We start from the raw sequence: 14,395 nt of genomic DNA on the forward strand, positions 1-14,395 counted from the left end.
GACTGAACATGCGGGCGCGTGTTAAGGGCATGGGAGCGACCCTAGAGAGCCTATTACGGGACAGCAGGACGGCTCCACCATTGTGTGCGACTCCTGCCCCGCATATGGCGCCGAGACCCTTCAAAACCGGAAATAACGTCTACGTGGACCTTTGTCTATGGGAGAGAAAGAGTCGCTCGACTACAGCCACTGAGGAGGGAGCTCCCCTTTGACTTCAAAGGGCTGCGGTCATCTGTGTTAAAGACTTCCGGTTCCCTGGTTGCAGGTCTTGAACCCGTTCAGGGGCTAAGCGGGCAAAGAGGCTCCTTTAGGGAGGAAGCCACTTGCCCATTTATTGTGTGCTGTAGTGTCGCCAAGAGGCAGCGCCCTGACGAGGGCGATGCAGACCGAGGAAAGCAAGCAAAGGGATTAAGACAACACCCAGTGCTTCATATCTAGGAAACTCGGTCTGGGTCAAAAGAGGATCCGTGCAATCAAGAACACATCCTTGTGATTTCGTGGGATTTTTATGCGGGATCTTTGCCATCATGAAATCATAGATCCCATTATTCCCACAGACTGCAACAGAAACATATTTATTTATTTAACATTCTTCATAGGGCACCTTTCTCCCTGTAAGGAACACAAGGCACCTTACAACAGATAACTGATCTAAGAACACTATACACTGTATATTTAAAAAAACACGTACAGTATTACCATTTCCCCCAAAAGATGACTTAACCTGAAAATAAGCTCCAGTAGGATTTTTCAGGATGCCCTACCCCCAAAATAACCCCAGTTAAGTGAAACCTCAGCCTCCACCCTTGTGCAACAACCAGAAGAAGAGGACATGACTGTATTTGAATAAATGTAAATTAATATAAGACCTTATTTTCAGGGAAACAGTGAGATCAAGTGTGGAAAAAAAAAACTCAAAACCACAAAAAAACCTGTAAGTTTCAACCAGCAGTCTTTGTCAGTCTGAAGAAGACGAGGCCAAGCTGGCCTCTGGCATGACTTTGCAATGGTGCAAAAGTATGGCTTTGAGGCACAGATCCTCATGGGTCTGCATGGTTCTGATGTAGGATCGTGCCCAAATCACTCCCCAGTCACAGGCCCCCATCTGTGCCCACAGATTGCGATGAAGAGATCATGGATCTTTTGATGCATGGCTTGGCAGTGGTGCCAAAACATAGATCCAGGGCATGAATCCCCAGGACTTCATAGGATATTAAGATGGCTTAATACCACATGTTGACATTATATAAATCAAAGTGGCCAGGTTGAATTAGATACAGTATTAGTAAACTACAAGATATTACTGCCAGTGTGCGAAAAACTTATTCAGTGGCTAGAGAATCATGGTGGGATTGGCTCACTTCCTGGCTACCTGATTTTTCATGGCTTAAAAGGATTTTTGTGTTCTTTATAGTAGTTATAGAGATTGTAGTTTGTTGTTGTATGCCATGCGTCTCTTTAATGATGCCATGTATAAGGAAAATGAAGACAAGACAGCAAGAAGTGATGGGTCCTTTAATCAAGGAAAAAGAAAAAGAGACAATTACAATGATTATTAAATGTGAACATTAGAAATTTTTATACTCCTCGCCTCTGGAATAATCTTCCTCCTGAGATCCATGCGGCCCCCTTGCTGGGCATTTTTAAAAGCCAATTGAAAACCTGGTTGTTTAGGCAGGCCTTCCCTCCAGTTATAGTATGATTTATTTCTTCTTATTCTTTCCATCTTGAATAATTTGATTATTGATGATTATAACGTTATTTTTATAATGTTTTATTATACATGTTGGAAGCCGCCCAGAGTAGTCAATCGACTAGATGGGCACGGTATAATAATAATAATAATAATAATAATAATAATAATAATAATAATAATAATAATAATAATAATAATAATAATAATAATAATAATAATTTATTGTCATTGTAAGTATATACACATACAATGAAATTCACAAAGGCAATAAATAAATAAATAAGAAAATGAGGAAGTTGATAAAGAAATATAAAATGGTCATTTATAAAGTTCTAAATTCACAATAATAAAAGAGTTATGAGGATTTTACAAAATGGAGTATAGGCAGTTCTAGACTAATAAGGGCATAAGTTGTGTTGGCGTCGTGTGATAGGCCGAATTAAGCCTTCTGCCGTGACCGGATTGGTCAGAGGGATAGAGAGGGAAAATATGCATTGGGTATAAAAAGGGTTGTGCCTTGTAACGGCAGAGACCATACCTGCTTGAGGTGTGCTTTCTCTATGCCTGCAGACATAGAGTAAAACTGCTTACTATTATCCTGTTGAATTTATTCAAAACAAAATACGTTGCTGTCTTTATTTGGGTCTTGGGGGACATATTCTGTCTCACTAAGGATGGGCTTTCCTTCCTTTTCTTTTTTTGCTGCTTGATTTTTTATTTCATGTAAATTTCAGAGGGGAAAATACACACACAGAGTACTGTAGATATATTCTTGAAAGCACAAAGAGACAGACGAAGCCCCTAGAAATGTAAACTAGTCACAATAGATATACTTTAAAAATGTCCTAGTGCCTTCATTTGGGGTTGGAGCAGGATTCTGCCTTTCAAGGGAAAGGGCTTCCTCTTTTTTGTTGCCTTTAGACCATTTTAAAATTTCGTTCATTTACTTGGCTTTGTTTTATCTGAAATCTATAAGGGCTTGTTCTGTCTTGTATTCTTTTTATGGGGGGTTGGTGGAGAAACCATGTTTTATGAGTGGGAAGAATTCCCTCTTTGCCTCATGTTTTGAAGAGAGGCTCCGCTCTTTACTGAATTTTCTTTTCCCATTTTTTCAGTCAGCACTTATGAACTCTGTAGTTAGGCTTCTGGAAGCCGTGTTTGCCATGAAACTACTTAATCAGTTAAGCTCTGTTTGTATCCCCAGTCATTATTATTCTACATTATTATTCTATTATTTCTGTTTTTTGATCTGCTCCAAAGTGTGAGCAGAGGGGATTGTTCATTTTTCTTTATCAGTGTCTCAGAGTGAGTGATTGAGACCAGTTCAGGAGAAAAAAACAAAAAGGGGTGGTCTGTTTTGGTAAACTTGAAGTTCCTTCTGCTCTGTAAGTCAGATAACTTCCCTGCTGTGTGGCTAGAGCTTTTTAGCAAAAGGTCACATTAAACCAAGAAAAACTGCATCTCCCCTTGATTGGAAACAACCGAGGCCTCTCTGCTGATGATGAAGGCAGCTCTCCCATTGCCCTGCCCACTGCCTACACCCTGCCTCCTTTTTCCTTTGCCATGCTGCAGATACCTAGGTGGAAAGCAGAACAAGCAACTTGGAAAAAGAGTTGAGGGGGGCATGGAATCCCAGAAAGTTCTGGTAATCACGCCCTCTCCTGCCTGTTGCTTTTTGATTTCTGATGGTATCCTCTCTCTCTCGAAAGAAAGAGAGAGAGAAATTATCTGGGTGATGGTACCAATGCTTGTGCATGGAGGCTTTGACTGTCATCTGGGGTGTCCGGGAGGCTATAGGGTGAAGTCCAACCCGAACTCTAGGAATCAAAACCAAGTATTCATACATTAAGTACAAAGCAAAGTGATCTCCATTCCTTGGGGAACCCCGCTCAGCCAATAGGATGTCTGTGTGGTTTTCATAAAATTTAAAGCAGAGTAACAATGGGCCTTTGAAAGGAAACGGTTCCTCTTGAGAGAAGGGGATCTGGTAAATAAAGGGGATCCTTCTTTTCTGGGGCACATTTCCCTTGATGGGGCAGAAGGAGGCAGAGAGAGGGAGGGAGGGCTGATCTCTCTTTTTTCCCCATTAAGGTGTGGGGCTGGCTTACCTGGGTGGAGCTCCCCACACTTCTCACCCTCCTGGACAGCCGGTGGGGAAATGGCAATGGGCCAAGAGCATTTGGGAGAGGAAGCCCGAGGCAAGGGTTAGGCAAGCTCCCCTTTCCAGGCTCCACTAGCTGCTCTCCATCCGAAACTTACCAAAAAACTAAACGTGGATCCCTCTTCATCCACGGATGCCTTCATCGATCCCTCTTCATCCATGGATGCCTTTCTCGATGTTACTGGCACGAGACTAGGAGAAACAAGCCACCGAACAGATTAGACCCCTGAATTCAGGAGCTTCTTGTCTTTATGAGCTCCATCCACTGGGGGTGGCACATGCATTGCCTGTTGTGATGGGGCGGGGGGACCTTTCCAGTTGGTGGAGCCAGAAAGGGGTCAGAGGTTATGGGTCCCTTCCCGAAGCATCCCCACCATTGCCCAGGCCCTGATGTTGAGGGGAGTTCTGGAGGTGTCCGTGGGCCAAACCAGGGCATCCCCCCCAATCCTCCCTTGAAGAGAGCGTACCTTCCAGAAATGGGTCGTGGGACAAAGGTCCCCTCGTCGAAGCTACCCCAATAGCTTATTGAGGCTCCAAGGGGCATAGAATCCTGAAAAATTAAAAAATAAATGGATTTCAATCTACAAACACAATGATTTGAAGCCCACCTCTCTCTTTAGCCCAAACGCTGTTCTCTCAACCTGCATTTGGAAGAGGAAGCCCGAGGCAAGGGGTAGGTGGGCCCCCTCTTCCAGGCTCCACCAGCCCCTTCCATGCGCTGCTTTGCGTCTGGGGCCTCGGGCCTTCTCTTCTACAAGAATGGCATCCCAAACGTACCAAAAAACCCCTAAAAGATCCTTCTTCCTCCACGGATACCTTCCTCGATGTTACTGGCACGAGACTAGGAGAAACAAGCCACCAAACAGATTAGACCCCTGAATTCAGGAGCCACAGTTCTATCCTTGAGAGAAAACTGTAGCTGTGCTGCTCAGAGGAGGTGCACATACTTGGTAAAGAATTCCTGGGATCTCTGGGGTCTCTGATTATAAAAGAATCAGGGTCCAATCCCCTGAGATCTGCATTTCTGGAAAACATTAGAGGAGAAGATTACTCTCAAGGTCCGAAGAATAGCAGGACCCCTAAGACTTGCTTAGAGATAAAGATCTTTTGGTTCCCATGGCCTCCCCTCCCCTCCTTTCTCCTCTCCACGTTTTCCTCATCTTCCCAAAGGCTAAGGGAGAACGGAGCCATCCCAGTTTTTATTTCTGCTCCTCGCTTCCTCCCTCCCTGTTCTCTGCTGGTTAGAAGCTATGGACCTGGGTTTTCTTTGGCTACAGGAAAGGCTTCAGATGTTTGGGGTCCTACCTGGGAGGTTCAGGAGTGGGCTCCTCAAGGGTTGGGGTGTCTGTACAGCAGGAAAATGTGCACCACCCCCTCAACCGCTGGAAAAGAGAAAGAAGAGCCAAAGGTTAGCGTTGAGAGAAGCAGAGATGTTTGGGTGGGTTTAGCAAAACACCTCCTCCTGTGAAGGCAGGAGGAGGAGAAGGGGACGACAGAGGACGAGATGGTTGGACAGTGTCATCGAAGCGACCAACATGAATTTGACACAACTCCGGGAGGAAATGGAAGACGGGAGGGCCTGGCGTGCTCTGGTCCATGGGGTCACAAAAAGTCAGACACGACTAAACGACTAAACAACAACAAAGCAAAATGCCTGGACCACTGCCAAGAGATCGGGGTGGACGAAACTCTGAACTGACCCAGGTGGACTTTTTCCAAACCCACTTACCGGTCCATGAGTGTCTAAAGAAATGTGGTCCTGGGGGAGGGGGAGTCCATCTTTGTCCTTCTCTGCCCCACCTCCTTTGGATGCTTGTTTGGAAAGGGGGCACTGGCACCTCTGTTTTCCCACCGTCCTCTTTCACAGCCCCGAAGGTCTGCTGTGTTGTTCTGGGGTATCTCAAGAGACTCTGCACTAGATCAGGCAGAAAGAGGAGGGGAAGAGGATCAACTTCCCACCCTTCCTGATATGACTGGCCCTATTCGGGTCTCCTGCACCTGTTTCATAATCAGGGTGCTCCTAAGGAAGTGGAGGAGCCCCTCCCCTCCTACCCCCATGGCCTAAAGTGTGTCAGACTGCAAGTCAGTGAGTTCCATATGAACATCACTAGGTGCATTATCAACACTGCAAGTGAAGGGAGAAGAAACCATGTTCATTTCACTCTCAAGTGTTTCGAAGTCTTGAATTCGCCTTGAAAACTCACCATGCAGGGCTTTTAACATGGATGAGTACCTGTGGAGGTGATCAGCTGATGGTGTGGCTTCCTTTAGTGTTGGCATGTGAGAATATTGTTCCCCATTTGGCTTGCGAGGAGCTGAAACTCTCACGAAAGCCTTCACTGCGCTGTACATTGGATGCACAAAAGGCCCTTGCAGTGCAGTTTGACATCTGAGCAGTCACATCTACAGCGAAACTAAGGTCTACCAGCCAGTCTGCATCTGAAAGCTGAGGGATGTCACTTCCCTTCTTCACACTGAACTTCCAGATCTGCTCTCTCAAGTCCCAGAAAATTTTCAGCACTTTTCCCAGACTGAGCCACCTGACAATTGAGTGGTAGCTGATGTCACGATGTTCAGACTCATTTTCCTCCAAAAGTGCAGCGAACTGTCTGTGATTCGGTGCTCTTGCTCTGATGAAGTTAACTGTTTTAGTTACAACATCAACAACATGGTTCATTTTTAATAATGACCTACACAACACTTCCTGATGTATAATACCATGCAAAAATGTTAATTTCTGCTAAGGGTTGATTTCTGTCACTTTATCCTGCATTATCTTCAAAAGTCCAAAATTCCCCCCCCCCCGTCAGATTTGGACGACTGTCTGTTGTCACACCTACAACTTTGTCCCATTTCAGTCCCAACTTGTCCAAACATGCATCTACCTCCATTAGGAAATCACTCCCTGTTGTTGTCCCTGTCATTGACTGCATGGCTGCCAGCTCCTCCGTTATTTTGAAGTCTGCAGTGATCCCACGTAAGAAGATGAGTAGCTGGGCAGTGTCACATACATCGCAGCTCTCAACCAGAGCCAGTGTAAAACAGTAAAATTTAACTGCTCTGTTCTTCAGCTGAAACTCCAGATTTTCCCCAATGTCCTCAACCCTTCTTGTTACAGTGCCCGGGGAGAACGGGATGTTCTTAAGTGCGCCCTTTTTCTCTGGCCATATTAGCGCAGCAGAGTCCACCAAACACTCCTTAATAAACTCTCCCTCAGAAAACAGTCTACTTTTTCTAGCTATTTCTTGAGATATGATATAACTTATCTTGGCAGCTGTATCTCTGGATGTTTTGTAAAAAGCGTTTGTTGACTTTGCAGCTTGGCTAGCAAAGCCTCAGACTCCTTTGCACACTCTTCGTCAGATAAGTTCTTATATCTATCCTCGTGTTTGGTCACATAGTGGCGGTTCAGATTGTAATCCTTCAACACAGCGGCCACTGTACCACAAACTCAACTCTGAAGGGCACGGCAGAGAACTCAGGAAGAAACATTACCAACATACATAAACATATCAATAAGAAAATAGGATAGTTGCCATTACACCCAGACTGCAGGGCGCATTCCAGAGATGAGGTCGAGGCAGAAAATGTATATTTTCTTCTAACCAACGGGTCATCTGCAGAGACACCTGAAGTCCAATCAGGGCCGAGATCCAAAAGTTGGGGTAGAGATGACCAATAGCAATGAAGTACTTTTATGACTTTGTCTGTAACCATTATAAAATATTGGTTCACCCTTTGTTCTGTCTCTCTCTCTGCTTTTAATAGAAGACCCAGCTGCTATTCAAATAAAATTGGGTCTTTGGTTGAGCTGCCTTGTGTCTTAGGCTCATTGTCCTTGCCGGAAACCTGAACCCAGAATTGGCCAGTAACATATCCATCAGGTGGGCTAGTACAAAACAGTTATCTAAAGTGGATCGCCCTGACTAAATCCTGCTTGCTCTCCTGCCTTGCTACAGTGGACCCTTGACTTACAGAAGGCTTGACTTACAGACTTTTTGAGTTACAGACTTCTCTGGCCGCAAAATTTAGGTTTGACTTGCAGACTGAGATTTGACTTACAGACCAGAAAAAAACCAAAATGGAACAAAAATGGCCTGTTACGGGATTAATCGGTTTTCAATGCACTGTAGGTCAATGGAGACTTGACTTACAGACTTTTTGACTTGAGAACCACCTTCCAATACGGATTAAGTTCTCAAGTCAAGACCCCACTGGTATTTTCATCCTGGATCCAGTCCGTTCATTTATTACAGAGATGTTTCCTGAAACCGAAACTGTAACAGTCTGCAGCCATAACAAACGGCTACAAACTGCTACAAACGATGACAGAGAAAGCTTCTGCACTCTTGGAAACGGAGAGGCGGCAGTCATAGAAACAAGAGATAACCCCCTTCTCTGCTAAAAACCAAAGAACCCCAAATATTATATTGGTTGCATAAACTGCACCAGAGCACAGAGTTCCTACTCCAGTCCTCTGAAGAGGCCGGCCACAGAGACTGGCGAAACGTCAGGAAGAACAACCTTCAGAACACGGCCAAAGAGCCCGAAAAACCCACAACAACCATTATATTGGTTTGTTTGGATGATTAACCAACAAGGACCAGAGACAGTGGAGGTCTGTGCGGCTTTCTTGTATCCATAATATTTTAAAGCAACCGTTGAAGGAGAAACTAGCAGACACTCCCTCAGATCTCATCTCTCACAGCTTGCCATAGTGCAACACCACTTGTTAAGTAAAAAGAGGCTTGGGGCATATTATTTGAGAAGTTTGAAGATGTACAAGACTTTATAATATGCTTTATCAAAAGGAACCAAAAAGGATTTAAAAGGTTAAACAATTTTCTAGCCCTAAAGTCAACATTGCTGCTGTGTTTGGTATCTACAGCTTCTTAGGGGCATTTCTCCAGCTGGGCTAAAAATCTGACTGACTTGCAGAGCAAGTGAAATTTATTTTGCTGCTGTAAATTTTGATAGAGAGTAAACCCGCAAAATTTATAAAATCCTGGAGTTTAGAGCCTGGAGATTTTAGATTTGTGTTAAGTATTTAAATTTCCACTGGCAATGGTCCTTACAAAACAGGAGTGCAAAAAGCTGGCCCTCTCCCCTCCTGTGTTAAAGCTTCCTCAAACGAAAAGAACCAGACAAACTCAAATTCTATTTTATTCGTCAGTAAATAAGGGGGCACAGAAACATGATATTGCAAATAATCAGACCTAAGGCTGATATTGTAAATATGATGAGATTGTAAATAATCAGACCTAAGGGAAAAGCTAAGGCTGGCTGGGCAATCTTCTTATCTACACCTCTTCAACCATCCATCAAGTGGGCTCCCTCCCTCGTGAGGTCGAATAGCAATGGGTGGCCTTATGGACCTTGGTGCTACGAAGTCCTTGCGGTTGATCCCTGTCTATTTCCCTTCCTTTTCCCGCTCCGAAGGCCACCAAACAGGCCTGGGAGGAATTAGAAAATTAGAAAGTAGATCTCGAATCTAAATTTCCCAGAGCCCAACTAATCATTATGGGAGATTTTAATGCAGATATCTGGGAACAGCATTTTCTCGCTTTGTTCCAAGATATCTGAGAGGATTCAGAGCATAGCCCCCCCCCCCCACTATAGATATATCGGATACTCCATCTTAGAATCCAGTTCCCCAATTTGAAATAAAGTCCTTGATCAGCTGTATTAAAGCAGGCAAGGCCCCAGGGATTGATCCCATTCTGCCAAAAATGCTAAAAGCCCACGCAGGCTGGTGGGCCCCTTTGCTGTCTCATCGGTTCACACATATCAAGCACTCAGGTAAATTCCCTGTTGGTTGGTCAGAGGCTCTTGTTCTACCAGATTTTAAGAACGGGGATGGATGAGGCCCATCAAATTATACACCCATTAGCTTATTGTCGGTGGTGGCTAAACTGTATGCAAGTTATTTAAATCAGACATTAGGATCTTGGATAGAAGAGCAGAATATCCTGGGAAATGAGCAGACAAGCTTTAGAAAAGACAAATCAAGTGTCCTCACACCGACCCTGTTTGGGATCTTTTTTGCTGTCATGCTGAAGCACGCCTTTGGAACTGCAACAGAAGGTGTCTATCTCCAAACTAGATCAGATGGAAAGCTTTTTACTCTCTCTAGATTGAGAATGAAGACCAAAGTCCAGCTGGAATGCGTGAGGGACTTCCTCTTCGCCAATGATGCAGCTGTTGTTGCCCACTCTGCTGAAGACTACCAACAACACATGAATCTTTTTAGCAAGGCCTGCCAAGACTTTGGACTAACAATCAGCTTGCAGAAAACACAAGTCATGGGCCAGGGCGTGGACGCACCTCCCTCTATTACCTTCGCCACACAAGAATTGGAGGTTGTTCATGACTTAGTGTACCTTGGCTCAATGATCTCTGACACTCTCTCCCTAGATGTGGAGCTGGATGAACGGATTGGGAAGCCAGCTACCATGTTCTCTAGACTCACAAAGAGAGTATGGCTTAAGAAGAAGCTGATGGCATATACCAAGATCCAGGTCTTTAGAACCTGTGTCCTGAGCACTCTCCTGCACTGCAGCGAGTCCTGGACCCTTTGTGCACGACAGGAGAGGAAGGTGAACACGTTCCATATGCGTTGTCTCTGACACATTTTTGGTATCACTTGACAGGAGAAAGTTCCAAACAGAGTAGTCCTAGAAAGAGCTGGAATTTTTATTATGTATACATTACTGAAAGAGCGATGTCTATGTTGGCTTGGGCATGTTTATTTATTTATTTATTTATTTATTTATTTGACCTATATGCCACCCACTCTACCCAAAGGTCTCTGGGTGGCTTACAACAATTAAAATACAATAAAAAGATAAAACAATTTATTTTATTCATTCATTTATTTATTATTTAAAATACAATTAAAATATATACTCTAAAATTGCCATGAGGACCCACAGTAGATATTATTTCAATTAAAAGCCTTCTGGAACAGGAAGGATTTGACCTGGTGCTGAAATGTCATCAGCGTCGACGCCAGACAAATCTCAATTGGGATGGCATTCCATGGTCTTGGGGCAGCTGCGGAGAAGGCCCTTTGCCTACCTCCTTGAGGGACGGCTCTTTCAAAAGGGCCCCCTGGCTAGATCTTAACTGCCGGGTAGTTCCATAAGGAAGGAGGCGGTCCTTCAGGTATCCAGGGCCCAAGCCATTTAGGGCTTTATATGTCAAAACAAGCACTTTGAATTGGGCCCGGGCAGCAACTGGTAGCCAATGTAATCTTAACAAATCGGTTTGATATGCCCCCTAGCGTCCCGACCACTCAGTGCCCCCACCACTCACCAGCCGTGCAGCTCGATTCTGGACCAGTTGCAGTCGCCGGACCGTCTTCAAAGGCAGCCCCACGTAGAGCGCATTGCAGTAATCTATGCAGGATGTTACCAGTGTGTGTGTAACTGTCAGGTCTCAACAACTGAAACTCATCCATTAATATCTGACCTAAGCACGGCACACTGGACACATCCTCTGATTCTGCAGTAACAGTAGAGTCCAACCCACTGCGAATCTGAGCAATTTCCCCCTCAAAATGAATGGCAAACTCATCACAGTCAGCTGATGAGCAGTCCGGGACCTCCACCAGATTTCACAGTTGAAGAAGATCCCAGACCACTCGAAACAGCTCTGCTGGACAACATTCTGAGGAAGCAATAAGGCTGGAGAAATATTGCCATTTCGCCAGCCATATTGCCATGAAATAGGCCGAATAATGGGCTCTAAGTCATGTTTGATCGGACTCCCGGTGGGATTTCCTCCACCTGCGCTCCAGCCGTCTCCCCTCTCGCTTCATCGCCCGCAGTTCAGAAGTATACCAAGGAGCTGTCTGGGCTCTGAGGCAGGGAGAGGGCGCTTAGGCGCAATCGTGTCAGCCGCCCGGGTCATCTTCCCTATTCCATAGGGTGACCTGAGCTTCGACAGGAGCGCTGACCATATCAGACGGATAATCCCCCAGAGCATTCAGGAAACCATCCGGATCCATTAGTCTCTGAGGGCGGATCATCTTAATAGATCCCCCACCCTTGCAGAGGGGAGAAGAAGCTAATAGGCTAAACTTGACCAGGAAGTGGTCTGACCATGACAATGGGGTCACAACCAGCCCCTCCACATCCAAACCACCATCTTCCAGTCCCATTGAGAAAACCAGGTCCAAGGTATGGCCCGTCTCATGTGTCAGGATGATGACACATTGAGACAGCCCCACGGTTGTCATGGCGGCCATGAAGTCCTGAGCCGCCCCAGTCAAGGCAGCCTCGGCATGGATGGTGAGGTCCCCCAGCACCAACTGCCTGAGAGTCCTCAACCCCAGGTCCGAGACGACCTCCTTCAGCTCAGGCAGGGAGACTGTTGGTTTGCAGCAGGGTGGGCGGTACTCCAAGAGAATCCCTAATCTGTCTCGCAAGCCCAACACACAATACAGGCCCTCAAGACCTCCTCTCAAAGGGATAGGAAGCCTGGTCAAGGAGATAGAACTCCTATAGGCTATAGCAACTCCCCCTCCCCGACCCTCCGAGCGACACTGGTGCTGGACCAAGTACCCAGGCGGACGCAGCTGGGAGGGGGGAACACCACCCTTCTCTCCCACCCAGGTCTCAGTAATGCACGCCAGGTCAGCACCCTCATCCAGAATTACATCATGGATGAGGGCAGTCTTGTTTTCTACTGACCTGGCGTTCATCAACAGCACCGTGTGGCTCGAGGGTTTGCTGATATGGTCACCTGATACCATCTGGTTGGGGGTAGGACTAGAAGAGGGGATAGATGGAAGATATCTCACCTCTCTTCTCCTACGTGGGCATGTTCTACCCCCACCGCCATTCCTTCCCCTACCCAGCACCACCTCCATGGCTGCCCCCTCCAATGCCATCCCCCCTTCCTGTTACCTCAGATCCACTGTGGGTCTCTATGCAACCTGATGGCAATTAATAGTCCCAATAATAATAATTATTAATAATAAAAAACATTCCAAAGCTCCTTCTCCCCTCCAAGCCAGGTGGCTGATGTTGACGGATGGGTTGGGGCAGCCAGAGGCAGCGAGGGCCCAGTCCTGCAAGGCCGAGGGAGTCCAGGCCAAAGTCCCCCAGGAAGACTGGCAACCGGCAGAAGCACAGCCACACTGTCTGTCACCCAGTGCCTGAGGGACGGCAGATGATGACGAAGAAGACTCCCCCAAAGGCAGGAATGTTGTGAGAATGTCCATACTGGGAGTGTGTTCATTAGGTCCTTCTTTTGCTGCCCCTTTTAAAATTCAGTCTTCCTTTAAACCTTCAAATCTGTTCACTCTATCGTTCTGTGCATCACAGGGTAGAGCTTGGAAGGAGTTTAGGAGATTTTTTTCATCTGGTTCCACGGATTCTGTGAATTCCATTCCATTTCTTCCTTGGCTCCTGGAGGTCCCTTTCAGCCAACTCTGCAGCATTTGGGTTGTTCCCGGGTGAAAATCTCCCCTCAGAAGTGTCTTTGCAGTTCTCTCAGGAACTTTTCAAGTTGAAGAAGGTGGGGGAAGAGTGTGATTCAATCCCCAACAGACGGCTGGAAACAATTCAATGGATGCCACTCTCGTTGTTGGCTTGTTTGGGAACGCCGAAGCACCTGCAGAAGGAAGGGAGACCAAAAGCAGGATTCAGTTGCACAGTTAATTTAGCAGCAATATTGCAAGCCACGCAGGTCTGCAGAAACAGTAAAATGGTAAAATAAATAAATAAAAGGCTTCTTTGTGACAATTAAGATCAAAAGATTCAATGCTCCACCATTGCGTTCTTCCTCTCGGAGAAAAATGGAGTGATTTTTGTTTGCTTCCCCTGTTTTAAAGGGGCACTGGCAGTGGTCGGAAACAGATCCAGTGGTTTATATCCCTTTCAGGTTAAAACCATTCTCGCTGCCTATCTGGGGCTTTCCCTTCTCCTCTCCCCACTCCCACTATTCCTCCCCCCAACTTGAAATATAATACAGCATTTAATGTTTCAGGCAAGCCTGGATGTTTCTTGGTATTCTTGGCAATCTCACAGGAATTCTGTCACCTCTCCTTTCTTTGGCCTTGAGTTCTCTCAAATGTGATCATTGAATATAAGGCCATCAATAATTGACAAGAAAATAGAATATAGTCTACTGTATCTATTCACAGCACCTAGGTTACTCTTGGCCCAAGAATGGAGGAATGAAGAGACACCAACGATGGTTGGGCTCTTAAAGAAGGGATTGGACATTGCAGAAGTAGACATGCTTTCAGAGGCACTACGGGATCAACCAAGAGACTTTGTAAAGGAAATCTGGAAGCAGATACATAATTGGGCCCAGAAAAAGAGAGGAGCTTAGGGGGAAAATTAGTCTATAGCGAATCAGTGCTCACCGAAATCCCCTTGAAGATATTCGATGACCAGACGATGGTGAAATCTCTGATCCATAGGGGAATGAAGGATGTTCAGCTGGTATCTTTTCTTTTTCTCTGTTTGTTTCATTAATTATCTCTTAGATTGTTAATGTTTTTAAATTTGTATATAATAATAATAATA

This window comes from Pogona vitticeps, chromosome 11 (assembly GCF_051106095.1).
Source record: "Pogona vitticeps strain Pit_001003342236 chromosome 11, PviZW2.1, whole genome shotgun sequence".
NCBI classification, from domain to species: Eukaryota; Metazoa; Chordata; class Lepidosauria; order Squamata; family Agamidae; genus Pogona; species Pogona vitticeps.